Source organism: Barbus barbus, assembly GCF_936440315.1.
Source record: "Barbus barbus genome assembly, chromosome: 9".
NCBI classification, from domain to species: Eukaryota; Metazoa; Chordata; class Actinopteri; order Cypriniformes; family Cyprinidae; genus Barbus; species Barbus barbus.
Window position 1 is genome coordinate 30,379,134 of NC_136737.1, and position 13,568 is coordinate 30,392,701.

Genomic DNA, 13,568 nt, shown 5'->3' on the forward strand with positions numbered 1-13,568 from the left:
TCCACATCAATAAGACCGTTGTTTTATCAAAAAAAAGTCATCATCGGATTTCATCAAAAATGTTAATTTGTTTTCTGAAGATGAACGAAGGTCTCATGGGTTTTGAACAACATGAGGGTAAGTAATTAATGACAGAATTTTAATTTTGGGGTAAACTATCCCTTTAAATCCTTGTTGTACTCCAGGATTCAATTCAAGTTTATTTGTATAGCGCTTTTTAGGATACAAATCGTTGCAAAGCAGCTCTACAGGAATTTAAGTTTCCACAATATATTTATATATTGCAGAACCTTAATATATCTGACTTATGGCAAAATGTTTTGGTAATTCTGTGAGTTACCAAATTTTGATGAGTACATACAATAATCCAAAATAATACAATAAATGCATTTACAAAGTCTCCTAAGTTGTGAAGCACCAGCTCCTCTTCCAGGACAACGGAGGCATTCAGCACACTTGACAGGGCCCTTGAAGTGCAACTGCTGCTGCTTACTATTTCAATAATTCCCATTTTCTTTACAGTTGTGTGGTTCTCCAATGGCTCTGTACTCTGTAAAAAATACATAATGTCAATACTAAGTCTACATTAGAATTAGCAGCCTACATTACAATAAAGCAACTCCTCACAAATGACATCTAAGAGCTAATAGTATTTGACACTAATATGAAATAAACATATATCCAATAAGAACTACTGTTAAATACTCAGTGAAATTCATAGTGGTTCCTTTCTCCTCAGACCTAGCAATGATGAGTTACACTAATGGGAACAAAAACATAGTTATAGCAGAAACATATTCCTTGTGTCTCATACATTTCATATTCATCATAAAGTGAGATCAAAATAATTTAGTTCAATAAATAGTAACTTTAGGTAACTGAGACATAGGGGTGTGTGATATTGACAAAATGATATCTAAATATTTTCTGGGATTTTATCGATAATGAGACAATATTTTTCTGAGTGTGTTATTGTGCTGGTATATTAAGGACTACCGTGGACAGCTGACTCATAAATGTTTTTGATATTCTTCATATTCTGTGAGGTTAGTTCACAGCAGTGATAGAAATTAATCTTTTCCAATAAGTTTAAATAGATTTTTACCTTTTATGAGTATTTTTATCTTTGTAAAACCATTTTTGTCTAAAAGTGTTTTAAACATAAAACGTTGAATACTGATATTTACAAGTATTTTAAAATGAAAAGATAATTTAAATGTGAAATTAAAACGGCCAGTAGGTGGCAGCAAGTCATTGTTAATAAGTGAGTCGTTGCGATTGAACCGAATCATTTAAACGGTTGATTGATTCATTCAGGAACAAAACACAGCATGTTGCTCAGAGACACAAAACAGTGCTGTGGCTGTGTTTGGAATGATTTTTGGTGGAGAAATAGAGCAAAAACAGGCAAAAAAGTCCATTTAATATTAATGTCTTGTTTATTGAACTGTTGTATAAAATCAATATCATATTTGTAATCATGCTGCTTTTTGGAGGGAAAACGGCACTCTTCGTGTGATAATGATTATGAAATGACATAAATGATATTTTCTGCCCCCATATCATATGTGATCAGTCTAAATGCATTTTAAAGACTGAATAATGCAGTAAAAAACACACTGTAAATGTTTATTAATGTCAAATCCCACATCATTAAAACAACAATTACAATATTATCACAGACGATATATATCACACACTCCTACCGAGAGATCAGTACGAGCTAAACTAGGTTATAAACGTAAACATGACACAGTAAAGGAGTGAATTCACTGTTACTCTGAAAAATACAATGTAGTACATGAAACATGACTTAATAAATACAAAACTCAGTATACGTACCATAACTTCAATGATAGAAAATCCGTCTGTAAATGATGTTCTGTCGTCCTTCAGCATCGGCTCCGCTCTCTCGCTCTCCCGCGCACAGGAAGTTGAATTCACTACAGCAACGGTTTCTCTCAGGCGCATGTGTGCACGTGTTTTCTGCTGCAAAGCTTGTTCAGCCAACACAGATTTTTCACTTCTGCTTGATAGATTGGCTGAGCACAATTTAATATGTTCGGTGAATGTATATTTTTAATTTTAACTTCAGACCTTCAGCTAAAATTACTACAGTGCATTTTTTTGTTTTGGGACAATTATTGGGAAGCAATTTGTTGAGCCAATATTCATTTGTCAGTTTCCACAATTTTTCAAAATGTATATTTTTTTACAGTGTAGCAACAATATTCAAAATATCATCTATTGTGTTTCACAGAAGAAAGAAGGTCATACAGGTTAGGGACGACATGCAGGGAAGTACATTATAACAATTTATATTTTTGGGTGAACGATTCCTGTAAGAATCAAAATGTAAATGATCAAATACAGTGATTATACTGAATGTGCTCAAGACTAATGAATGTTTGTATATACACTTATAAACCATTAAACAACAAAGTATGTAAGTGTAAGACAAAATTAAATGTACAGATCAATAATTACAAAAATTACTTTCTCAAGTCTTTCTCCAATCCATGAATAACAGATTTACATGTACTCCGTGGCACCAAGACTTGTGTAATTTAATCAGTTGAAGAGTATTAAACTGTCCCAACACAGCCATAATCTCTCCTGTGTATGTTTTCAACATGACTCTAGTGTCCTCCAGTGGCTCTGTTGAGAACGCAGCCTGGAAATGTTTCTCAGATATGATACTCACGGCTGCGCCGGCATTCATTTCCATCATAATTTCCTTGCCATTTACATTAAACGTCTCTGTGAATGACTTTTTGCTGTTTTATAACTTCACAGCGAAAACATGGGCAATTCAACTTCCTCTGCCAGATATATTCCTCTTTATTAATCACTTCCCAAGTCTAGAACTAAATCATAAGACAGACTCAGGGCTGGATTGGTAATTGGGCATACCAGGCATTTTTCCGGTGGGCCGACGCACTGAAGGGGCCGACAGAATTGTTTTTTCTTTGTTTTTGCCAAGGACCATCACACAGGGACAACGAGCAGCCAGTGGCCCATTGGTTTGTCTCCTGTACTGACAGCGTAAACCACCCAATGCTCTATAGACGGAGAGATTAAGTATTTTGCTCCACCTATATAAAGATTGCTTCACCCCAACTTCTTCCTCGTCGGCTTTTCCCACGTTTTCCCAGCAGCTTTATCAAGAACAGGCTTGCTCTGCGGTGAGAGATGCGGCCAAAGAGCCAGGCAGAGGAGGAGAGGAGAGGAGTTGAATCGGTAAAGTGCTTGATAGGGACTCTCAACGGAGGCAGGCATCTAACCTATCCTAATGTGTGCGCGTGCTACGAGTGTAGAATACATAAACACTTTTCAATAAAACTTAAATTCATCCTCCGCGATCAAGTCAAGTGTGTTCATAGAGGTTTCTATGGGCCAATGCGAATAAATAATAGCCTAAGTGCGTTAGACTGCATTAATAACTGTGTTAGCCTGCATATCAATGGCTCAAGCCTCTGTTATTTGCTCTAAAATGACGTTTTGGAAATTGTAATGAAAGGTTTATGAGGTGCGCAAGAGATTAGTTAAACACATGAGATTTCAGGATGGAAACATGACAAATGTCTTGAAATAAACGATCATAACAATGTCTTGATGTGTGGTTGTGACTCCAGTCCGTTCAGATTATTACAGAAATAATGCACTCCTGAAGTGATAATATGGCCACGACGCTGGAGCTCATTAATGGAACGATCTTTCTCCATTCTCAAACAAATTAAGACGATCGATTTTTATTGACTGAACAGAAGCGCTTCTTGTGATAAAACACACTGTAAGGGTTTCCACTGATTACAAAATATTTCTGTTTGCTGGGGTGGTACTATTATATAGCCCTATTAATAAGGAAGAGGAGCCCAAAATATAGTTTTTCTGCTATTTATACTACTTGTTGCAAAATAGTGGCAATTATCTGCACTTCAGTATTGTATTACATTATAAACCAGTATGCAATAATAACGTATTGAGTGTAAATTATCATTTTAATTCAGATTATTAAATGGATGCCACCTTATTGATACAATAAAGCCCTCCCTACACCTACCCTAACCCTACCTACCCGTTACTGTATTTTCAACTTTTTGGTTATTTCTTTCATTTTTATTAAAAATAAAGGCCTTTACGATGTGATATGAGATTTGAAAAGGGAGAAAAGTCTAGTCGATCGCGTCAAAAATCCTCCCATAAGTGATTTAGCATCTGCGCCACTGGAGCTGCTGGTCCATAGCAAAAGACGGGTTCAACCCCATAGCAGCTTTTTATAATCTTCACAGAGCCAATCACACGATGCTGGAGAATTAGTGTAAATAGACTCTCCGTTTACATTATCAAAGAACATTATCATTGACTTTAGTCTAATTCAAGCACTCTCAAAAACTCCCATTAATCACTGAAGTTGCTTACATTGTGAAATGAATATCTTGCTCACATCTTACGCACATCTGCACTTTGTTGTTTCTGATGAGAGAAATGGTCAGAGAGCAGAATTCATTCAGGGAGCGCTCACACTGAATAAAACACTCATCTGAATGCCTCTTATTGGTCAATGTACTCATGAGCTCAACAGAATCATGTGTGATTGGTTATAATGCACAATGCTGGAGCTAAAAACACAGCAGTCTCTGGCTCCGTGCCAGACAGTGAAGTTGAGCAAACACAGATTTGAATTTAGCACCGAACATCTAATCACACCGGTGTGATCGTTTATCAGAGACAAACATATATTATTCAGCTATTTGTGTCTTTTGGAAAATCCACTTCAGTAAACCGCACTCATAAATGCTACTGTTTCCTCTGTCAGGTTTGCACCTCTCTCTCTTAGATTCATCTTTCAGCAGTTGATGTTATGTATTTATTATCTCTGAATTGGATTCTTATTCTTTAATTATGTAGTAATTTAATAATTAGGGCCGGGACTCGATTAAAAAAAATAATCTAATTAATTAGAGGCTTTGTAATTAATTAATCGAAATTAATCGCATTTTTTTTTTTTTTTTTACGACCAAGATGGTGGCGCGAACACATCGCGAGGCTCAGCGTCTCACCAGTTTTTGCAATTTTGCAGTATTTTTCCTGCTCATCTCGGGTCTGTTCTCACTGAACAGCTTTGCCTTAACATCATACACCCGACAGGAGCTTTTGGATATCGGTCTGCTCTTTTCCAACAATCTTATAACCAATCATCGACTCATCCCGGAGATCTCCAGAACACCCGAGGCAACGCACTCTGCTCGGCCGGGCATCGTAAACAAAGGCGGGGGAAGCGTGGAGGACTAAGAGCTAAGCTAAAGCTAACACCGCACCGGCTCTCTTTACCCAGCATTTTCCTCGCTAATGTGCGGTCATTGGTGAACAAAATGGATGAGATATGACTTCGCATCACCCATAGTAAGAAACTTTTGGACTGCAATGTCATGGTTTTCACTGAAACATGGCTACATAGCGACATACCCAATAATGCTATTGATCTAACCGGACGCTACACGCTCCGAGCAGATAGAACGGCAGATGACTCCGGCAAGACCAGAGGCGGAGGATTGTGCATTTATGTGAACAAAGCTTGGTGTACGAACTCTGACATTGTTGGAAAACACTGCTCACCTAACCTAGAGTTTCTCATGGTGAAGTGTAGACCTTTCTATCTGCCGCGGGAGTTCACTTCCACCATCATAACTGCAGCCTATATTCCCCCGGATGCTAATGCCAAGCTTGCTATGAACGAACTGCATGCGGCCATTAGTAAACAACAGACTGTACACCCGGAAGCTGCATTTATTGTTGCGGGTGATTTTAATCACTCCAACTTAAAGACAGTGCTCCCCAAATTCCATCAGCATGTCTCCTGCCACACTAGAGGAGAAAAAACTTTGGATCATGTTTACACAAACATCGCAGGAGCTTACATCGCGACTCCCCTCCCCCACCTCGGACAGTCTGATCACCTTTCTTTGTTTCTCACCCCCAAGTATTCACCCCTCATCAACCGTGTGAAGCCATCAGTGAAGACCATCAAAGTGTGGCCAATGGGAGCAGAGTCTGTACTTCAGGACAAGTTTCAACACACAGACTGGAGTATGTTTGCTTCTCAGGCTGCCAGTGGCTCTCACACGGACATTGACATCTATACCACCTCTGTACTGGACTACATCAATACCTCCATTGACAGTGTCACAACAGAGAAACAGATCACAACGTACCCTAATCAGAAGCCATGGATGAACAAGGAAGTGCGGCTCTTGCTGAAAGCCCGCAACACTGCTTTCAGATCAGATGACGCTCAGGCCTACAGCATATCCAGGGCTAACCTGAAGAGGGGCATCAAGAAGGCCAAGCACTGCTACAAGCTAAAGGTAGAGGAGCATTTTTCCAACTCTGACCCCCGGCGCATGTGGCAGGGCATCCAGGTCATCAGTGACTACAAGCCATGCAACTCCACTCCAACGGTCACAGACGTCTCCTTCCTTAACGAGCTAAATGACTTTTATGCTCGCTTTGACAACAACAACAAGGAGACAGCCACCAAGATCACACTCTCAGGAGACCATCAGACCCTCAAACTCACCTCCACAGATGTCTGCACAGCATTGAGCCGGATCAACGCATACAAGGCTGCTGGCCCCGACGGCATTCCTGGACGTGTGCTCAGGACATGTGCAGAGCAGCTCGCAGGGGTCTTCACAGACATTTTCAACCGGTCACTCACCCAAGCAATGGTGCCAACATGCTTTAAGTCGACATCCATTGTGCCAGTGCCGAAACACTCCTCCCCAACGTGCCTGAATGACTACCGCCCCGTAGCACTCACACCCATTGTTATGAAGTGCTTTGAGCGACTGGTCCTGGCACACCTCAAGAACTGCCTCCCACCCACACTGGACCCACACCAATTTGCCTATAGAAGCAATAGAAGCACTGAGGATGCAGTAGGCACAGTACTGCACTCGGTACTCACACACCTGGAAAACAACAACACATATGCACGGATATTATTTGTTGATTTCAGCTCAGCATTCAACACCGTCATTCCCTCCAAGCTGACCACTAAACTTGGAGACTTGGGTGTTAACACCTCCCTTTGCAGCTGGATTATGGACTTTCTGACCAACAGACCTCAGCATGTTAGGTCAGGCCTCACCTGCTCCACCACCATCACACTCAACACCGGCGTACCACAGGGCTGTGTGCTGAGCCCATTTCTCTACTCCCTCTACACCCATGACTGCAGGCCTGTGCATGGATCCAACTCCATCATCAAGTTTGCTGACGACACCACAGTGATTGGCCTCATCAGAGACAACGATGAGACTGCCTACAGGGAGGAGGTACAGCACCTGGCTGCATGGTGTGCTGACAATAGCCTGCTCCTCAACACCAGCAAGACAAAGGAACTCATTGTGGACTTCAGGAAGAAGAAAAGTGGAACGCATGACCCCATCCACATTAACGAGATGGTTGTTGAACGTGTCTCCAGCTTCAAGTTCCTGGGAACCCACATTTCGGAGGACCTGACCTGGACCACCAACACATCCAACCTAGTCAAGAAGGCTCACCAACGCCTCTTCTTCCTTAGGACACTGAAGAAGAACCACCTGTCTCCAATCATCCAGCGGAACTTCTACCGGTGTGCAATTGAAAGCATCCTGACCAACTGCATCACAGTCTGGTATGGGAACTGCTCAGCTGCTGACCGCAAGGCACTACAGAGGGTGGTGAAAACCGCCCAACGCATCACAGGGACACCACTCCCTGCCATTGAGGACGTCCAGAGAAAACGCTGTTTACGTCGAGCTCGCGGCATTCTTAAGGACTCCTCTCACCCTGACCATAGACTGTTTAACTTGCTGCCCTCTGGGAGGCGCTTCAGGAGCCTCCGATCAAGGACAAGCAGACTCAGGAACAGCTTTTTCCCTACAGCTGTTTCCCTACTAAACTCTGCCCAATGATACCCCCCTCACACACCACTACAAACTCTTCACCCCTCCCCATCATTAAATCGATTAAAAAAACGAAACAAAAAAACAACCAATCTACACTGATTACTATGTACTGTAAATTTTTATTTCTATGCACTTTCAATGTTCATTGCACTAGTGTTTATATATCTTAATTTATAGCTTATTCATATCCATTTGTAATTATTTTCATAGTTTTTGCTCATAGTGTACATACATTTACTGCACAACCCATCTGTATAGTATGTTCATATCACCCATCTGTATATCATACTGATAGTATTTAAAAACTTGTAAATTATGTCCATAGTACTACTGTACATACATTTACTGCACAACCCATCTGTATAGTATGTTCATATCACCCATCTGTATATCATACTGATAGTATTTAAAAACTTGTAAATTATGTCCATAGTACTACTGCCTTATCTGTATATTTCTGTACATATGTAACATATTGTAGGCACTGTATATCCTGTACCTCTGCTTATTGCACTTCTGGTTAGATGCTAACTGCATTTCGTTGCCTTGTACCTTACATGTGCAATGACAATAAAGTTGAATCTAATCTAATCTAATCTAATTTTAATCGCATATAAATATTTGACCTGAGAACAGTGAGAAGTAAGTTTTTTCATATGGATTTTTAAATTTCCCATCCACAGGGCCAACCAAAGCGGTCTCATCAGCTTCTTTGTCCATGTTCACTGTGGTTTGTTTTTGTCTGAACGCTAGTTGGTGCTCCAGTATATTCGGTCCGCCGAAACTCATCCAGTGAGAAACGTTCCGCGGTGCAAAAATAAGTGCGATTAAAATGCGTTAAAAACAATTTACGCGTTATTTTTGTGTAATTAATTAATCTAAATTAACGCGTGAAAGTCCCGGCCCTATTAATAATATAAATATGTACTAATGCACAATCATCATTTAATTAGTCACTTAATTATCTCATTAACTTTAACTCTTTGAGTTCTTGTGATTTGTCTTGAGACTTGTTTGTGACTTGAAAGGCATGACTTGGTTCCTCCTCTGGTGAAATCAGCTGCTGAGTTCATGGGTGGAATAAACATATGGCAGGACTTTTACTTTCTGACCCCTGGACTATCCACCTCTGTCTGTAATATATCTGCTTGTTTTACACTCTTTGGCCACCAGGTGCTATTGTGAGCAAATGAAGCCTCCAGAAATTAACTCTTTTGTAACTACTTGCTGAAAAGCTTAAAGCTTCATGAAGCTTCATCTCACCATCTCTACTTCACAGGACTGCAGAAGGATACTTTCTCCAAAACAACAAATATTACCCAGAACTCATTGTTTTTTACAGAATTTTGCTGTTGTAATGAAAAAACAGGATGTTACTGTCAGAATATGGCCTTTTTACAGCATTTTTTTACAGTGTATGTGTATTTATTTTTCCCCTTTTTATTTCTTTATTTTATTTTATATAATGTTTGTATAATATAATACAAACATTATGTGTGAACTGTGTGAACATCGTAGGTTCGATCGCTTAGAAAAGATACAGCTCTCCTCTCCTCAATGAGCCGGTTGATTTAACACCTCATTCATGAACTGAACAGACAGATTCCTCTTATTAATCACTTCCCAAGACTAGAGAACTAAATCATAAGACAAACTAGTGTTAGCATAAATCTGTTGTAGTTTCCTCTTGTTACGGTTTGCTGCAGGAGTTGTAGCAATGTGTTGTGAATGTAAAGGAACAAAAACTGATATGTTATTAAACACTAGCTAATAAACAGGCTATTAAACACACAATATATATTTTGTGGTTATCCTTGCACCCTCTGAGTAAGTTGAGACTGGAGAGTTTATGATCGTGAGATTCATGACCTCCGGTCGGAGTGAGACTCAAACACAACATCGAGTCCCTGATGAATAAATATAGGATGTACAGAATAATCAAATATCTCCATTAAAACTAACCAATATTTGTGATTAATTACTAATTAGAAACACATTCTAAATTTAATGATCACTTGAGAATTGGAGTTAGATTAAAGCAGGAGTAGTAGTCCTTCACACATTATACCTTAATCCACGCCGCTGGATTTCATCATTGAGCCGATTAGTGATCCTTACAAGACTTATATATCATAGTTATACTATAATGTTACTCTTATTTTAACATTATCACCTGTATAGTACTACAAACGGTTTGAGGAGTGAAAACGATGAACTAGTTCAGCATCACAATCAGGAATCATGTAGAGTGAGTTAAATTAATGTCTCAGCTGCTGGCAAGATAAAATCTCTATAGCACCGATCCTGGTGTGAGAGAGAAAAGCAGAGCTCATACAAACACACTCTCACCCTAAAGCTGAAACACAATCCCAGAGATCATTCATGTTCTTCACTCTCTGCAGGCTGAGGTGCTGCAGTATTGGAGAGGAAGGCTGTGCTGCTCTGAGTTCAGCTCTGAGATCAAACCCCTCACACCTGACTGAACTGGATCTGAACTGTAATAAACCAGGAGACTCAGGAGTGAAGCTGCTCTCTGCTCTACTGGAGGATCCACACTGTAAACTGAAGAAACTACAGTAAGTTATTGATTCAATGATGTAATTTATTATCTTGTATTAAAGCAGATCTTAGTGTATTTTATCTTTCTCTCTATTGTACAGTATTTGACAGAGGAAACTCCACAAGCTCTAAACAAGTGAATCAAAACAACACGTCCTGAACAAGACTGTCACCTGGACATTAATACTGATACTGATCCAGCAGTTTCATATGTGAAGGATTTTATTATTAATTTTTATTCAGCCTACATTTTTTTCCAGTCTCATGGGAACATTTGTTTAAATAATTAGATTGGACATACTAACTGCACTGTAATAATGTAGTGTGAAAGTACAGTATATTCCAGGTTAATAACTGCATTACTTTCACAGTAATTTCCCAGTGAGACTTCTCTTGTATTGAACTGCACTCTCAGTAATTACTTGTAAACAAACAGCGTCATACTGTGTTTTGTGCTGTGCATATGTATGAAGGTCCCCAGCATGTAATGCAGCATGAATAAATCATGCTGTAGAGTTTTATTTTTTATAATTCTTGTTGGTTTTGTGTTTTAAATCAGAAATTTTAATATGAATATGCTAGGTCAAAGACAACAGTATAGTATATGACAGTCATGATCACAGTTTACCAGCAGAGTGCTCCAGTCTCAAGGAGAGAGTTTGACATAAAACATACTGTAATAAACTAAATCAATTAAATATGTAAAACATCAATTATTTATAAATAGATCTCTATTTTAACAGATCTAACTATGACCCCTCTGGGATTCACAAATCTTGGTAAATCTTTGCTTTGAATATTTTTTGCCAAGCTTTCTTCCAATGTATATTATTCAATAATTACTCTTTTGTGGTAACTTTTTTGTCATGGAAAAAAAAAAAATAAATAAAAATACTGTTTAATACATTTATTAAGACATATTGGGTCAAATATATCTTTACCCCTGAAAAGCACATTGTATTTTTTTTTTTCCTGTGTTAAATAGTTTTGGTGTCTTAAAGTAAGTCCAGAGGATTACACTTACAAAATAAATATTAATAAGAAATACTTCAGTTGTTTCAAGCTATCAGGCTAAATTAACGACTGCAACAATTTATCCCCTGGTCATGCCACATCCCTAAAAAAATACATGTGTTGTTTATGATAATCAGTTTATTGCCAAAGCATGGCATTTCAGGACACAATGAAAACAAGCAACAGTATCCAGCAATATCCTGTCTTATTCTTATTTGAAGAGACATGTCTTCCTTTTTTATTCTTCACCTGTTCACCTGTCATGTTATAAATAAACACAAACATGTTTGGTGTCTACTGAGAAGCATCACAGATCAGAATCTTTGTGAAAATAATGACTTACAACTGTGACTCAGTCCTATTACTATAAAGACAGCATTAGCATCTCTGGGAATGCAGTGATAAGATTACAAGTCAGGTTTTGGAAAATAACATTTCAAATGGAATAGAATGGGACAAATTAGTTGATTAAAATAGCTGTCTTTCATCACTCACCTTAGACTGAGTTTGATGGCTTTGGACTTCAGCTGTTGAGGTGTCTCAGGCTTTAGATCAGGAAGACATCCAAGATGTGCAATTTAATGAATGGGCTCCCAATACTAGGTTTGTGGACAGTCAGAAAGTGAGATTAGATGCAGATTGATGCATGTGACTCAGAAGGAGCAGTAGAGCATCCTACAATATGAGTTGACCTTAATTAACCTGTTGTTACTCTGAACACAAATCAGCTTATTTTGCTCTATTGCATAAAATGACCAACTTATAGCACAGGCTGTGTGACAGAGCAGCACTGGTTTACATACATCCTTATTGTTTCAGTTTTCTTACCTGCTAAGGAGCTGTGGGTGCACACACACCGTTAGCGCTCAAACACACCACACTTAACCCATCGTTTACATCCCTACCATCTGTTACAGACCAAACACACACATGCACATGATAAGGGGCTATGAGAGGGCCTTGGGTTTACCCATCACTTTACCCCATGATGGTCATAAATACAGCGTATGAGTGAAAGAGTCACATGTCTGAAAAAGATGAATACATAAAATTAGTGATATTAATATATCTACAAATATAACTGGATCCCACAATCCTGCTACAGTTTCTTCAGTATGTGAATATTAACAGTAAAATAACATTCTGCAGCATTAATATGCAGGTAATGGAAGAGTAATTTGTCTGGGAGTCAAAGCTTAAGCAATAATTTGCAACTCATTACTTTTCTCTGTGAACTAAACGATATGTGATGCATCTCACTTTATCACAAACATGGAAGCAAAATGCCAGGGTTTGTTCATGATGCACAAATATATGAGTCATTGTGCTGCAAGTATAAATTATGCCACTTTACACATAACTTTACACATAACCAAATTATGCCACTTTACACATGACTTTACACATAACTTTACACATAACCAAATTATGCCACTTTACACATGACTTTACACATAACCAAATTATGACACTTTACACATGACTTTACACATAACCAAATTATGCCACTTTACACATGACTTTACACATAACCAAATTATGCCACTTTACACACGACAGTCTTTAAATTCTAAAATGAAAACACAGTTGTTTGATTATTGAAGGATAAAGGTTAACTGCCGTCTCTGATTGTTTTATCCAGACACTGCGCACAAGTACAGTTTAACCAAACCTACAGCACAACAGATGAAGGCCAGGTTTGATCCTGAACCCATTAGACCACAGAGAAGACAGAGAGAACATTCAGAATTAACACTTCAACATTAACTTTTTGCTTATTTTCATTTTTTCATATTTAAAAAAAAAAATAAAAACATTATTTTGTATTTATATTTATCTGGTTACACTACTTTTAGCATTATGTTTCAACTTTTATAAATTAGTATGTTGTGTGTTTTTCAGAATGTATGCTAATGTATGTTTTACCATTTGGTTCCATCACTGATCTAATATTGTCTGAGAGTCTAATTGTGTTTTTCCTTATAAATGCTACAGCGTCCATATTTTCTTCAGAAGTCAGAAAGAGCTTTATTATCAACT

At 38.4% G+C, this 13,568-nt stretch overlaps 1 pseudogene across 1 annotated transcript in view; it reads left to right on the plus strand.

The window, feature by feature from the left end:
• Positions 1–11,726, plus strand: part of LOC306875291 (NACHT, LRR and PYD domains-containing protein 3-like) — an 87,123-nt pseudogene extending 75,397 nt beyond the window's left edge. The window contains exons 14-15 of the transcript in view: positions 10,358–10,531; positions 10,616–11,726. The product of the transcript in view is annotated as an NACHT, LRR and PYD domains-containing protein 3-like (transcript). The remainder of the gene's footprint in view (positions 1–10,357; positions 10,532–10,615) is intronic.
• Positions 11,727–13,568: the final 1,842 nt, after the last annotated feature.